Source organism: Hypanus sabinus, chromosome 30 (assembly GCF_030144855.1).
Source record: "Hypanus sabinus isolate sHypSab1 chromosome 30, sHypSab1.hap1, whole genome shotgun sequence".
Lineage (NCBI taxonomy): Eukaryota > Metazoa > Chordata > Chondrichthyes > Myliobatiformes > Dasyatidae > Hypanus > Hypanus sabinus.
The window spans coordinates 20,838,804-20,851,903 of record NC_082735.1 but is presented as its reverse complement, the minus strand read 5'-3'; the positions used below and the strand labels follow the sequence as shown (position 1 = coordinate 20,851,903).

Genomic DNA, 13,100 nt, shown 5'->3' with positions numbered 1-13,100 from the left:
TTGCCTCTTTCAAAAGAACCACGGGATGAATGTGACATGAAAAGAATTCCTAAATTAATAGAAGGGCTTCTAAAATATTACTTACGATAAATTAAAATAACAAAGTATAGCATGGTTGAGACTGACATTGGAATACCTTGGCTGATTACAGCATGGAATAATGGGAACAATTCTGGTAGGAAGTACCATGTGACTCGACCAGAGCCAGTCCTGATATATGTCTATGCAAACCATTGCATGTGAATCAGAAGATTTGGGGTCCAAGATTGCTTGAGGGACTTGAATATGAATATCTCTAGTGACATTCCAGTGCAATGATGTGAAAATGCATTGTGGTTGAAGATACTGCCTTTTAGATTGAATGTTAAACCAAGGTCACATTCATATTATTAGATGGATTTAGAGTATAAACTGAACTAATTTGAAGAATTGAGTTTCTCTCTGTGCCTTGTGGTGCATCGGGTGGCAACATTGCCGTTTCTTCAGCATTTGTCTGTTTTTTACTAGGCTGAGTTGCTAGCTCGATGCTCAACCCAGCATGGAGTATGCAAGGAGCCGGCGAGATTCAAACCCGATGCCACTCGCTTTGAAGTCCAGTGCAGATTCCATTGCACTGCTGGCCAGAAATAGTTGGAAGAGTAGAGGTGATATACCTAGTATCTGATTCTATACGTCCCTTAAACTACACACAACAACAGATTCTATCGTCATTATCACATTGTTGCTTGTAGGTACTTGCAAGGATTAGCTGCATGGCTTATTGAATTAAGAACAGTGATTGCATTTCCGGTGTATTTCATTGGCTGTAAACATTTTAGGGCGTTTTAGGGCAATGGAAGGTTCATTCGTTTTCGTAACCATGCACAATCAGTTTCCACTGTGAGATTCTTTCCAGAGTCATATCGTAAGTCAAAGGTCCTTTGCACTAATGGGTCTGGATCAATCATCAGGCATACATTTACGCTAATCCAATAAAAAAGATTTCCTTACCACAAACTCACCAAGTGATCCAGTTAGACACCTGGTAGAATTTAGAATGGCCAAACATTCTTCATATAGGTGATATTCAATAAATGAAAATGAATCTCAGGGTTGATGTACATGTACTTTGATAATAAACTTGAACTTTGAAGTTGAACTTAAACAGGTAATTGTGGGAGTAATTTAGCTCAGCACTTAACTGCCTGCTAACTTCACTCAAGGAGTAGGACATACACCAAAATAACAAGTAGAGTGAGTCACCACCAGTTTCCCAGCTACACTTGATGAGAAGCATGTGCTGGAAAGTAGCCGTTCATTCACATTTACAAGACAGATGGTAATGCATTTGTGCAGATGTGGGAATGATTTTCCATCTGGTGCTTAGGGAGTACATGTAAGGGGTTCAGGATAGATCTGTCACATTGAGACAGGGAAAGAATGGTAGGGTGAAGGAATCACAGTGGATAGAGAAGTGGAACTTCTAGTTAAGAGGAGGAAGGATATATACCCAAGGTTCAGAAAATAAGAATCAGACAGAGCTTTTGAGAATGATAAGTAGCCAGGAAGGATCTTAAGAAGATCTTTCGGCATGGACTGGAAAGATCGAGATGGCCTTTTTCTGTGCTGTAATTGTTATATGTTATAAGGGATGTAGGAGGGCTATAAGGGGACCAGAGGAGGTCTTATTGGCAAGCAAGATTAAGGAAAATATTCTATATGCATATGAAGAGCAGGATGATGACTAGATTGAGGGTGAGACCAATCATGGCCAAAAGAGGAAACAAGTCTGGACTCAGAGACAGCATAGAACAGACTAATACACTGGAATATGTCAACAGTAAGAAAAAGGATGTGCTGGAAATTTGTAAAACATTAGAATAAGTCTCTGGGTATGGAGGGGTATACCGTAGGTTATATTGGTAAACGAGGGAAGAAATTGCTGCACTTATGCAATGATCTTGCATCTTCACTGGCCACAGAAAAAGCACCAGAAGATTGGAGGATGGTAAAGGTTATCCCTTTGTTCAAGAACTCACAGCAATCTCAGCCCTCTCAGCGGTGGAACCTCAAGCACTTTCAAACTCCTGGCAGTGCACATCTCACACAGCCTCTCATGGTCACAGCACGCATTATACACAATCAAAAAAAGATCATAAACACCTCTATTTTCTGAGGAGGCCGAAAAAAGGAGCTACTGATATGCTGAAGAGAGCATCCTAACATGCTGCATCACTGCATGGCATGGAAATTGCACTCTGGTGAACAGAAAGGCTCAACAGAAAGGCAGTCAAAACTTCCCAAAGCCTACCCGCCATCAAGGAATTATTTATACAGAGAGGTTTTGAAAAAAGGCCAGCAATGTCATAAAGGATCCCATCCACCCTGCTCATGAACTATTTGTCCCACTCCTATCAGGGAAGAGGCTACATAGTATCTATGCCAGGACTTCCAGACTCAAGGACAGTTACTTTTCTCAAGCAGTAAGACACCTCCTACTACTAACCCATCCCACCACATCCCTTCCAGCAATACTTTATCAAATTCCTGTCAATGTCAAATTTTGTGCAGATACTCCTGTGCCTGGCGTCACTTCATGTACATATAATCCGTCAATGAATTTAAGCTATCATACCTCTTATTATTATTATTGTGGTTTTGTGGTGCTGCATCAGATCGGGAGTAACAATTATTTCATTCGCCCTTACACTTGTTTACTGGAAATAGCATTAAACAATCTTGAATCTTGAATTTTCAAAGGTAATATTGATTATCCCCGGAATCATGCACCAGTGAGTCTTACATCTGTGGTGGTAAAACCAGTGGAGAGGATTCTTAGAGATAGGGTTTATGAACTTCCGGAGAACCATAGTCATAACACAAATAGTCAACCCGGCTTTGTAAAGGGCAGGTCATGCCTCAGAAGTCTGACTGAGTTTTTCGTGGTAGTGACAAACCAAACTGATGGCAATAGAGCAGTGGTTTTGGTGAACATAGATTTTAGTAAGGCATTTGAAAAGGTTCCCCACAGTAAGATCATCCAGAAAGTCAGGAGGCATGGGATACAGGGAAACATGGTTATGTGGACTCAGAATCGGCTTTCCCACAGAAGGCAGAGGGCAACAATAAATCAAGCAGATTTTGCCTTGAGGTTGGTGACCGCAAGGAGGTTTCACAGTTTGGTGACCATATGGAACATCATAAGTAACCAGTGATGCTCCACAAGGATCTACCTATTCTGGGACTCCTGCACTTTATGGTTTTTATAAATGACTTGGATGAAGATGAAGAACGGCGGCTTAGTAAGGCTGCAATGACACCAAGGTTGGTGGTGTTGTGAACAGAGTGGAAGATTGTCATGTTACACTGGGACATTGATTAGATGCAATGATGGGATAAGGAGTGACAGATGGAGTTAAATCAGGAAAAAATATGAAGTGATTCACTCTGGAAGGTTGAACTTAAAAAGGCAGAATATAAAGTTAATGGCAAGATTCTTGGCAGTATGAAGGAACAACATGATCTTGGGGACCCACATCTATAGATCCTTTAATTTTGCCATGCAAGTTGATCGGGTGGTTAAGAAGGCATATGGTGTTTTTACCTTCATTATTCGGAAGACTGAGTTCAAAATGGGCAAGGTAATGTTGCAGCTTTATGTAAGTGATTCAACCACACTTGGAATATTGTGTCTAGTTCTGGTCATCTAATTATAGGAAGGATATGGAAGTTTTAGATGTCACAGAGGAGATGTACCAGGATACATGTTTTATGAAGGGATAACGAGTGAACTAGCGCTTAACTCTTTGGAGCAAATGAGGATGAGGCCACATCCCAATGGAGGTACAATGTTGGCTATAAAGTTCTGTAGGACATCCTGAGGCTGCGAAAAGCACACAAAATGTAAAAGTCATTTTTTAAGTCGTGCTTAGAGTCTGATTGACTCTTAATCTTGTGTTATTGACACAAAGAAAGCCAACAAATATTTTTTAAAGAAAGCTTATTGGAGGGAAAAGGTGGCTCCTGCAGGTAGAAATTCAAACAATGAATGACTAAGTAACACCATTTAGTTTAAATCAATGCATATCCTTTAGAACACTATAAGCTGCAGTATTTTCTTTGAATTTGCCTTGGTTCAATGGACAGACCCTTCATGTGACATATTTTAATGAAGTTTTCAGAAAACTGATCCACAGCCTTTATGATCCACTTATCTCCCGAATAGTAGACTACTAAATAATAAATGTCTAATACGGAGGAAATGAAAAGAAACTCCATTCAATTACTATTACTTAATGTGATTTCCTTAGGTCCCACCAATACTTAAATAAAGGATAATTACAAATCAATAGATTCACCTATATCTTCAAGAGGCACGACCTCAAGAAGGCAGCATCCATAACTAAGGACCCTCACCATCTGCGACATGTCCTCTTTTCATTACCACCATTAGGGAGAGGTACAGCAACCCACAGACCCATTCTCAATAATATAGGAACAACTTTTTCCCCTCTGCCGCTTGAATGGTCTATGGGAACTATCTTATTATTCCTTCTTTGCAATATATATTTATTTTGCAATTTAGTGTAATTCTTATAATGAGTGAACTAGCGCTTTGCTCTTCTTTGCACTGTACTGTTGTTCCAAAATGACAGATGTCATGACAAAGAAGCCAGTGATAATAATCACAATTCTGGCCCAATATCTCCAACAGGAGGCTCATTCTAGAACTGACAATTCCTTATTGTTCATGCCTTGCCTTTCAGACTACGAACCCACCTCATCAACCTTCAGTTGCAGGTAATGTTTCATTGTCATTTTATTTGTTCTCTTAGGCTGGAAGCAGACCAGATGAATTGTAACAGCAGAACATGATTTGGTTTGTAGATCCTGTTCCACCATTCAGTTAGATCAGGTCAGGTGTACTCAGCTTCTCAGACTCCCATTGTTTCCCCGGAGGGCCTTTATCTCAAAATATTTTCTGAACTTTCACTCAGATATACTGTAATTGAGCATCTGTACCTGGGTTAGAGAATTTCATATCCTTTTGAATTAAGGAATCTGATCTTATTTCATTCCTGAAACTATAATCATTATTCTCAAACTATGCCAAAGATCCAAGATACAGACACCTTATGCTCCACACCACTATGTTCATGAACAGCTACTTTCCTGACACCATCAGGTTCTTCTAGAACCCTACCTCTACCTGCAGAACCCTCTCCCAACCTCAAAAGTTGGACACTGTGGACCAGCTCTTACACTACCTGTCACATGCCTTCAGTGTCAGCTGGTTTTACTTTGCTCTGAGTTCTTGCTTTTACAATTTTTTTCCTACTGTATGATAGAATATTATGTATAACTTCCACTCAATGTCCACTTTATTAGGTACCTCCTGTATGTAATAAAGTGGTCACTGAGCTTATGTATGTGGTCTTCTGCTGCTGTAGACCATGCATTTCAAAGTTCAATGTGTTGTACGTTCAGAAATGCTCTTCACTGTTGTAATGCATGGTCAATTGAGTTACAGTCACCTTGAACCAGTCTACCCATTCTCCTCTGGTCTCTCTCATCAACAAGGCATTTTCACCCACAGAACTGCCACTTACTAGATGTATTTTTACAAAGTTGTACTTTCTCACCATTCTCTGGAAAATCTAGAGACTGTTAAGTGTGAAAATCGCAGGAGATCAGCAGCTTCTGAGATACCCAAACCTCCTTGTCTGACACCATCAATCATTCCACGACCAAAGCCACTTAGATCACATTTCTTCTCCATTCTGATGCTTGGTCTCAACAATAACTGAACCTTTTGATCATGGCTGCATGCTTTTAAGCACTGAGTTGCTGCCACATGATTGACTGATAAGGTATTTGCATTAACAAACAGGTGTACCTAATAAAGTGGCCACTAAGTGAATATTCAGTATTTTCAATAGCTACTTGCCTGTGATGATGCTGCGTTTTTTTTAATTGTACAGTATCACACTGCACTTGTTCACAAGACAATAAACTCAGATTGATTTGACTTCAGACTTCCTGACCAGAGAAGTGAGTTTCCAACAGTAACCTTGCCTTGTTTCCTAGGGGTTAAGCGATAGAGCAGACAAAATCTCATTCAGTTTTGCCAGCAATTCTGGCTGGAGCTGATTGTGCTCAGCTGTTCGAATGGCACTAAATCCTGGAATTCCACACGTGGGTTTCCAATGCTGAATTCCAGAACTGAATTAGTGGCAGATGGCGTTGCATCTGTTACTTGGCTCACCGTTGGGTTTCCAGCTGTGGAATTTTCCAGAATCAGTCATTACATCATAGACATGGATTATGAGGCAAAGAATAAAATTTTATTAAATTATTTTGATTTTGCTTCCTGATTAAGTAACATATATATTCATTTATTCATTCCCAACTTAGATGCAGTAAATGAGGTGAGAACTCTGGGTAGTAGGTCTGAATCAGCACAATCATGTTCAGTTGATGAATTCTCATTACTTTGGATTTTAAGCAAAGAGGGCCAGGTGAGCTGAGTGTGTTTTCTTCAGGCAGTCTCCTTAAGCTCCAGAGATATTGGAAATCTCAAGTTCTGAGGTGAGTTAGCGGCCAGATCGGTTGAATTTATTGTTCTATACAACAGGGTGGAATGAAATTCCTTGCATGCGTGAAGCTTGTAGAGTGAAGATGGAAATAGCAAAGACAACATTAAATACAACGATGACTGCAATCACAACAGAATAATGCAAAGAATAGCGGTGAGGGTGAGATAGTGAGAAAAGAAATGCTGAAGTCACAATAAGGGACAAGGCAGAGTTAAGTATTCAGTTTCAGGTGCACAAATGTTGTTACAAGGTGCATTTAACTATTATACTCTGGTTGGGAATATAGCAGGGGGAAGGTCAACCAAGTGTATGATCCATTTACTATCCAATATTTTCCCTTAGGAAGCAGAAACTAGGAAAGAACGTGAACAGTCTAAAAACGATGGCTATGAGGATAAATATTTTGCCATCACTTATTCACAGATCAAACACATATCGTATCTGTATGTATTCATGGAAAAGTTGTGGGGGGACCTTTTTATATATCAAAATATGCTTTATTTATAACTTATTCAGTAAATGCTATTGGCGCATGTTTCTCAACATCATTCTGTCATTCAATACACTTTCTTACTATGTGTCAAAGATGTCTGTGTTTTCTCTTTATACAATGCAGTTGTGAAGTATTTGAGAGTCTGTTACACAGGCCCAGTTACTCTGTGCATTCATGAATGCCTATGGAGTTTAAAAAGCAGAGTTCATTTGCTTCAGTGGACTGCTGGAGCAAAGTGGATTACTTCTCTCCTCTGCAAGGAAGAGAATGCCTTCAGCTATACTGTCAGGGTATTACCAAAGAGATAAAACATGAGCCGACTTGCATTTATTTTTAGAAAAGGTAGATAACTAGATCATAATTCAGATGTAAGTAAGTCACTTCTATAAACAAAACAACTTCTACTTTGTCGTGTTGAGGATGCACCATGCTGTGCTTGAGACGACGGCATTTGATAGTTCTTTATTTAAATTAATTCATTTATCTTATGAATAGTGAATAATTAATTTAGGTGAAGCAACTGTATTTGGCCTCCACACAAGTAAATAAAATGATAATATAATCTGTCTGCCTACATTATGTCATTAAAAATTCAGCATACTTAAAAATTCTGCAGCACATAATGAATCTGCAATTACCTCACAAACTTCTCAAGAGGAGAGAGGCCAACGATTATTAAAATTAGATACAATATATTACCAGAATAATTGCAAACAGATTAGTGTATTTTAACACCTTATCTTATTCTTTCATTAATATCATTAACAGTTAAATGCCAGATTCCTGAGCAACCAGATGTTTATAAAACATCAACAGCCTAAGTGTAATTCTCTACAGTATCAGGGAAGAATCTCTTATGTTCTGCTACAGTTGCTCAATATTATTCTGGAAGTGGCCATTAACTGTAGCCAACTGTTTGTATTAAATTTTGTAAAGCATTCAATGAATGTTTGAACAGTTCAAAATGACAATTTAACTCTTTGTGAAGTGTCTGTATAAGATAAATACTAAATTTGTTAATGTCTAATGTTTGTTGAAAGCAGCTGTATTCTTTCTAAGTCTCAGGCACCATAGACATGAGGATATCCATTAATGATTAAATGTCTGTCAGTCACTTTGTGAGCTGGATCGATGGATTCTTTCTTAGTGTTTGTCAATTTGGCTCAATAGTTTCTTTTTTGCATTTGGGCCGATCACTTATATGTAATATTCATGTCTTTTTGGAATGTTAAATCAAAAACATTGGTGGATTGATGGATAAGGAGTGACCGTTAAAGTGTCTAATTAATTTTACAGTCAGTGTATGCTGAACACTGTGTTAATGAACATATGTATTGTTTGAATGAAAGAAACCAGGCTGAGTTAATGGCATGAGAACAAAAGATCAAAGAGTTTGTCTTTCTCTGCGTGTCTCTTTACCCTTGTGGAACTCTTATTTATTGGGGTACCTTTCCCTGGATTCTTAGGACTTCACCTGGGCTGGAAATCATGATGGATGCCCAGGATCCAGAGGTGGTTTCATGAGTGAGTCAAAATTTGGAGCCCCCCCCCCCAAATAACAGTGACAATCGCACAGTGACTAAGAATGGAGAGCCCTGAAAATTTTAATGGAAATCTTTGTGACCTGCTACATGGTATATTGTGTGGTTTATTCATGCTTTCTATTTTATGATAATAAATTAGGCTTAAGCTACTTTGGTGTGCTTGTACACTTATTACCACTTCTTCTGGGCCACTCAAATTGTTTGGGGCTGATCAACCCAGCCCATTACACCAACTCTTCAACATAGCACATGAGTGGGACTGGTGACCTGCCAGTCCTGAGCAATATTTTCACATAGCACAGCAATCACCCTTACAACAGCCTTTCATCAAAACATTCTCTGCAGTGCACTCACATGCACATGGCCTATTGTTGTGCACCATCACACTGTGGGTTATACTTTCAGCTGGATTACAATGAACGTACTTTTTTAACTTCAACACGAACAGTAGGAAATGTAAACGGAGCGGGCCATCCGAATAGGATTCCCCTGTGACCATTTCCCTCAGCTGCAGGTATACTCTCTTGGATGCTGTTGGGAGAGATGGTCTTCCAGGGTCTAGCAGCAGTAGCCAACTCATTGGCACTGTGACTGGCACTATGGATCGGAGGGTACAGTCAGACAGGGCAATTGGCAATAGGATAGATGCCATGATGGGTGCATGACATTCCAGTTGCCAGGGTGTAGAAAATACCTGAGACAGATGGAGAACTCCCAGAGGTCATTGTAAATATTGGTACATATTGGTATATTATTGACACAGGCAGCATGAGGATAAGGTCCCACAGAATGAGTATAGGGTCTATAACAAGGACAGAAGTTTAGAAGCAAAGCCTCAGAAGTAGTGATCTTGACATTACTCCTGGTGCCATGTGTTAATGAGAAGAACTAGAAGAACAGACCAGAGGAGCTGGTGTCTTGTCTTGTCCATACTGCACCAACCACCGCCACTGGGCTATAAACGTGCAAGAGCAGTGTGTGGTTAAGTGCCTCGCTCAAGGACACACACACTGCCTTGGGTGAGGCTCGAACTAACGACCTTCAGTTCGCCAGCCCAAAGCCTTAACCACTTGGCCATGTGTAGGATTCAGGGATACAGGTTCTTGATCATTAGGATCTCTTTTGGGGTTGAGGTGACCTGCAAAAAGGGATGTTTTGCACTTGAACTAGAGAGGGAGCCATATCCTTGTTGGGAAGTTTGCTAGTGCTACATAGGGAAGGGGGAGGGGGTTAAATTAGATTGGCGGGAGTGGGGAAAGTGAGGTTGGAACTGAACAGAAGGAAGTCATGGGATAAAGCAATAGGCACCAAGAGCAATTCTAGCAATCAGGATAACCAGGGATACAGTAAAGATAGGGAAAAGAGTAATTAATTAAACTGCATTTATTTCAAAGCTCAAGGTTTGACAGGTAAAGTAGATGAACTCAGAAAGTGTATTGGCCCTGTGACTTTGGATGTTATACAATAGCTATAACAGAAACATGGTTGAGAGAAAGGCAGGACTGGCAGCCCAATATTCTAGAACACAGACGCTACAGGCATGATAGGTGGGCCTCCGTTAGTCTCGATAGACCATGGATTTGGAAAGTTTCCAGGGCAAGGTTTTTTTAATGGAAGACAGGCAGTTGCCCAAGCCTCCCCTCTCCACATCACCAATGTTGTCCAAGGGAAGGGCGATGTGTGGTTAAGGGCCTTGCTCAAGGACACACACGCAAGCCTCAGCCAAGGCTCGAACTAGTGACCAACCACAACACAAAATGTTAAACATCAAACCAGAGTCATTGAAACAGTCCAAAAATGTTCAGTTAAGTTCAGTTCATTTCAATTCTTTAACTGCAGGCTGCAAAGCTAGTCTGTCCTGATCAAAATCATATAAAATAGCAATAAAAAAAATGACTGAGGTCATTTGGATAAAACCTAGAAACAAGAAGGGAGGGTCACTCCAGTGGGGCTGTATTATAGACACCTAATAATCAGCAGGAATCAGCAGGTGTGTAAATAAACTGGTCATTTTATAATAGGGTTGTATTAGTAGAAGAACTTAATTGTCCCATTATTGGCCCAGCTACCCAAAGAGTTTAGGATCTAGGCAAGATGGGATTTGAGAAAGGTTTCTGAGTCTATATATTAATGGTCCTTATCAGGAGGGTACAATATAGGTCTTAGGGATTGAGGTAGGGTGAGTAACTGATGTGGTAGTCAAGGAGCATTTTGGCTCAAGAGACCATAATTCTATTAGCTTTGAGACAGTGACAGGAGAAGATAGTCAGATCCACAGGTTATGGGCCTAAACAAGAGCAGGACTAAATTTTTGGAAATTAGACAGGATCTACCTAAGGTTGATTGGGCGAGCCCGTTTGAAAGGAAAGGAAGAAATGCTAATGGGGGGCTTTTAAGTGTGACATAGCAAGTGTCCAGGAGGATCATGTTCCTGTTAGGGTGAAGGGTAAATCTGACAGGTTTGGAGAACCTCAGATGTCAATTGATGTTGAAGTTCTATGAAAGAATACCGCTGAAAGCGCAAAATCTAATTAATTTTTTCAACTAATTCCTTGATGAATGAATAGAGAAGCTGAAATGAAGTTTTTGCTAATTTTCTGTTTATAAACACACATATGCTCTGCTACCATTATTACTGGGGGGGTTGTGTTGGTGCGTGGCCAAGTGGTTAAGGCGTTCGTCTAGTGATCTGAAGGTCGCTAGTTCGAGCCTTGGCTGAGGCTTGTGTGTGCGTCCTTGAGCAAGGCACTTAACCACACATTGCTCTGACACCGGTGCCGAGCTGTATGGGTCCTAATGCCCTTCCCTTGGACAACTTTGGTGGCATGGACAGGGGAGACTTGCAGCTTGGGTAACTGCTGGTCTTCCATAAATAAAACCTTGCCCAGGCTTGCACCCTGGAAACTTTCCAAGGGGCAAATCCATGGTCTATCAAGACTAACAGAGGCCTAGGGTGTTAGAACTAAAATAAGGATGCTCTTCTGTCTTCTGTCTGTCAATGTCGGAGAGAGTGAATTTCAAGTCACCATATTATAAAAATGTAGAGCTGAGAGATAGGATGAAGAAATTAACAAGGATGATGATAGGAGTATATTTATCAGGAAAAATTAAGCCAACTACCTCCTTTCGATTGAGGAAAGGCAGCTGAGCATGATCTGATAAAAATGTCTTTAAATTGACAAAAGATTTTGTCAGAGCAGGTACAAGAAGAATGTTCCCACTTGTGAGGAAGAGCCATGATAAGTGACAACAATGTCATTATTTTAATATAACCCACCAAACAAGTGAATAGGGACTTCAAATAAAATCTCTTCCCCAGAGGACTGGTAAGAATGTGGAACACACAACCATATGGGATATTAGAGACAAATTGTAGCAATGTGATTGACAAGGTGCTGAACACCACAGGAGGGAGATGCAGTAGAGAGCTATGTTGATGAATTTAGTGAAGGAAAGTTAGCATGGTCACGTGTAGAGATAAATGCTGTCACAGACTGTTAGGGCTCAATGGTCGCTGTACAATATATTCAAAGGCTTGTAAAGTACTTTACTGCTCACAGAAGTTTCAATTCCAATAGCAGAAGAGCATACCATTGACTCAGGTCCCACATTTAATAAGGAAAATTGATGTCGCAACTTGACTACCCATCTACATTCTATGACCCTATGATAAAGAAGCAGTTACACCTTCATCAAGGCATTTGACTTCTCTAGAATTTTTGTCCTCAAAGTCCCACCAGCAGATTAACCCCACAGTGGGATTAAATGGCACAGTGCCCAAAAGCAAGCAACAAGGCTATTGACACAAGGCTAAACTGAACCCTAAGCTTGCATGGTAGACAGACCAACAGCAAAGAGTACATCGAATAGCCGCACCACATTGCACGTTTGCAGCAGGACACTAAGGATGAATTTCTACTCCAAAAGTGAGAACAAATGAGAGGAAATGATTGGTGAGAAACTATCAAGTTAGATGTCTCATGTGGCTATGGATGCACTGATCATTTCCAGTAAGTACACAAAGCAGGCAGATCATGAAATCAATCACTGTATACACTGATGAATAGGCATCACTCCTAGTCAATACTGGCAGTTAACTGTGGATCAGAATCCACAGTCCATTTTCAAAGGTGCCAAATTTAGTTCCTACCGATTTTAAAATGAAAAATTCCTCTTTCAACATGTTTATGATGAGGCTTGTTTCACTGCAGTTTTAGTGTTTGTGACAGAGAAAATCTAACAAAAACGTGCTGACAGTTTCAATGATACGCCATCCTTGAAAAGGATCAAAATGATGTTGGATGCTTCAGCCAATGGAAATCACAATCCAATTCTGGTCATGCTTGTTCAATGAGTTGAAACAGCAGTATGTAAATTGTACTGTTTCAATAATCTATGAAATTTCAGCTAATATAAAATCTGCAGCAAACTGCCAAGTAAAACAAATTACAGAATAATCCTTCCAGCACAATCAGCAATTACTAGGAT

At 40.1% G+C, this 13,100-nt stretch overlaps 1 protein-coding gene across 1 annotated transcript in view; it reads right to left on the bottom strand.

Moving 5' to 3' along the window:
• The window catches only part of LOC132383331 (CUB and sushi domain-containing protein 1-like), a 474,994-nt gene that overhangs the window by 222,294 nt on the left and 239,600 nt on the right, over positions 1 to 13,100 (bottom strand). The window lies entirely within an intron of this gene.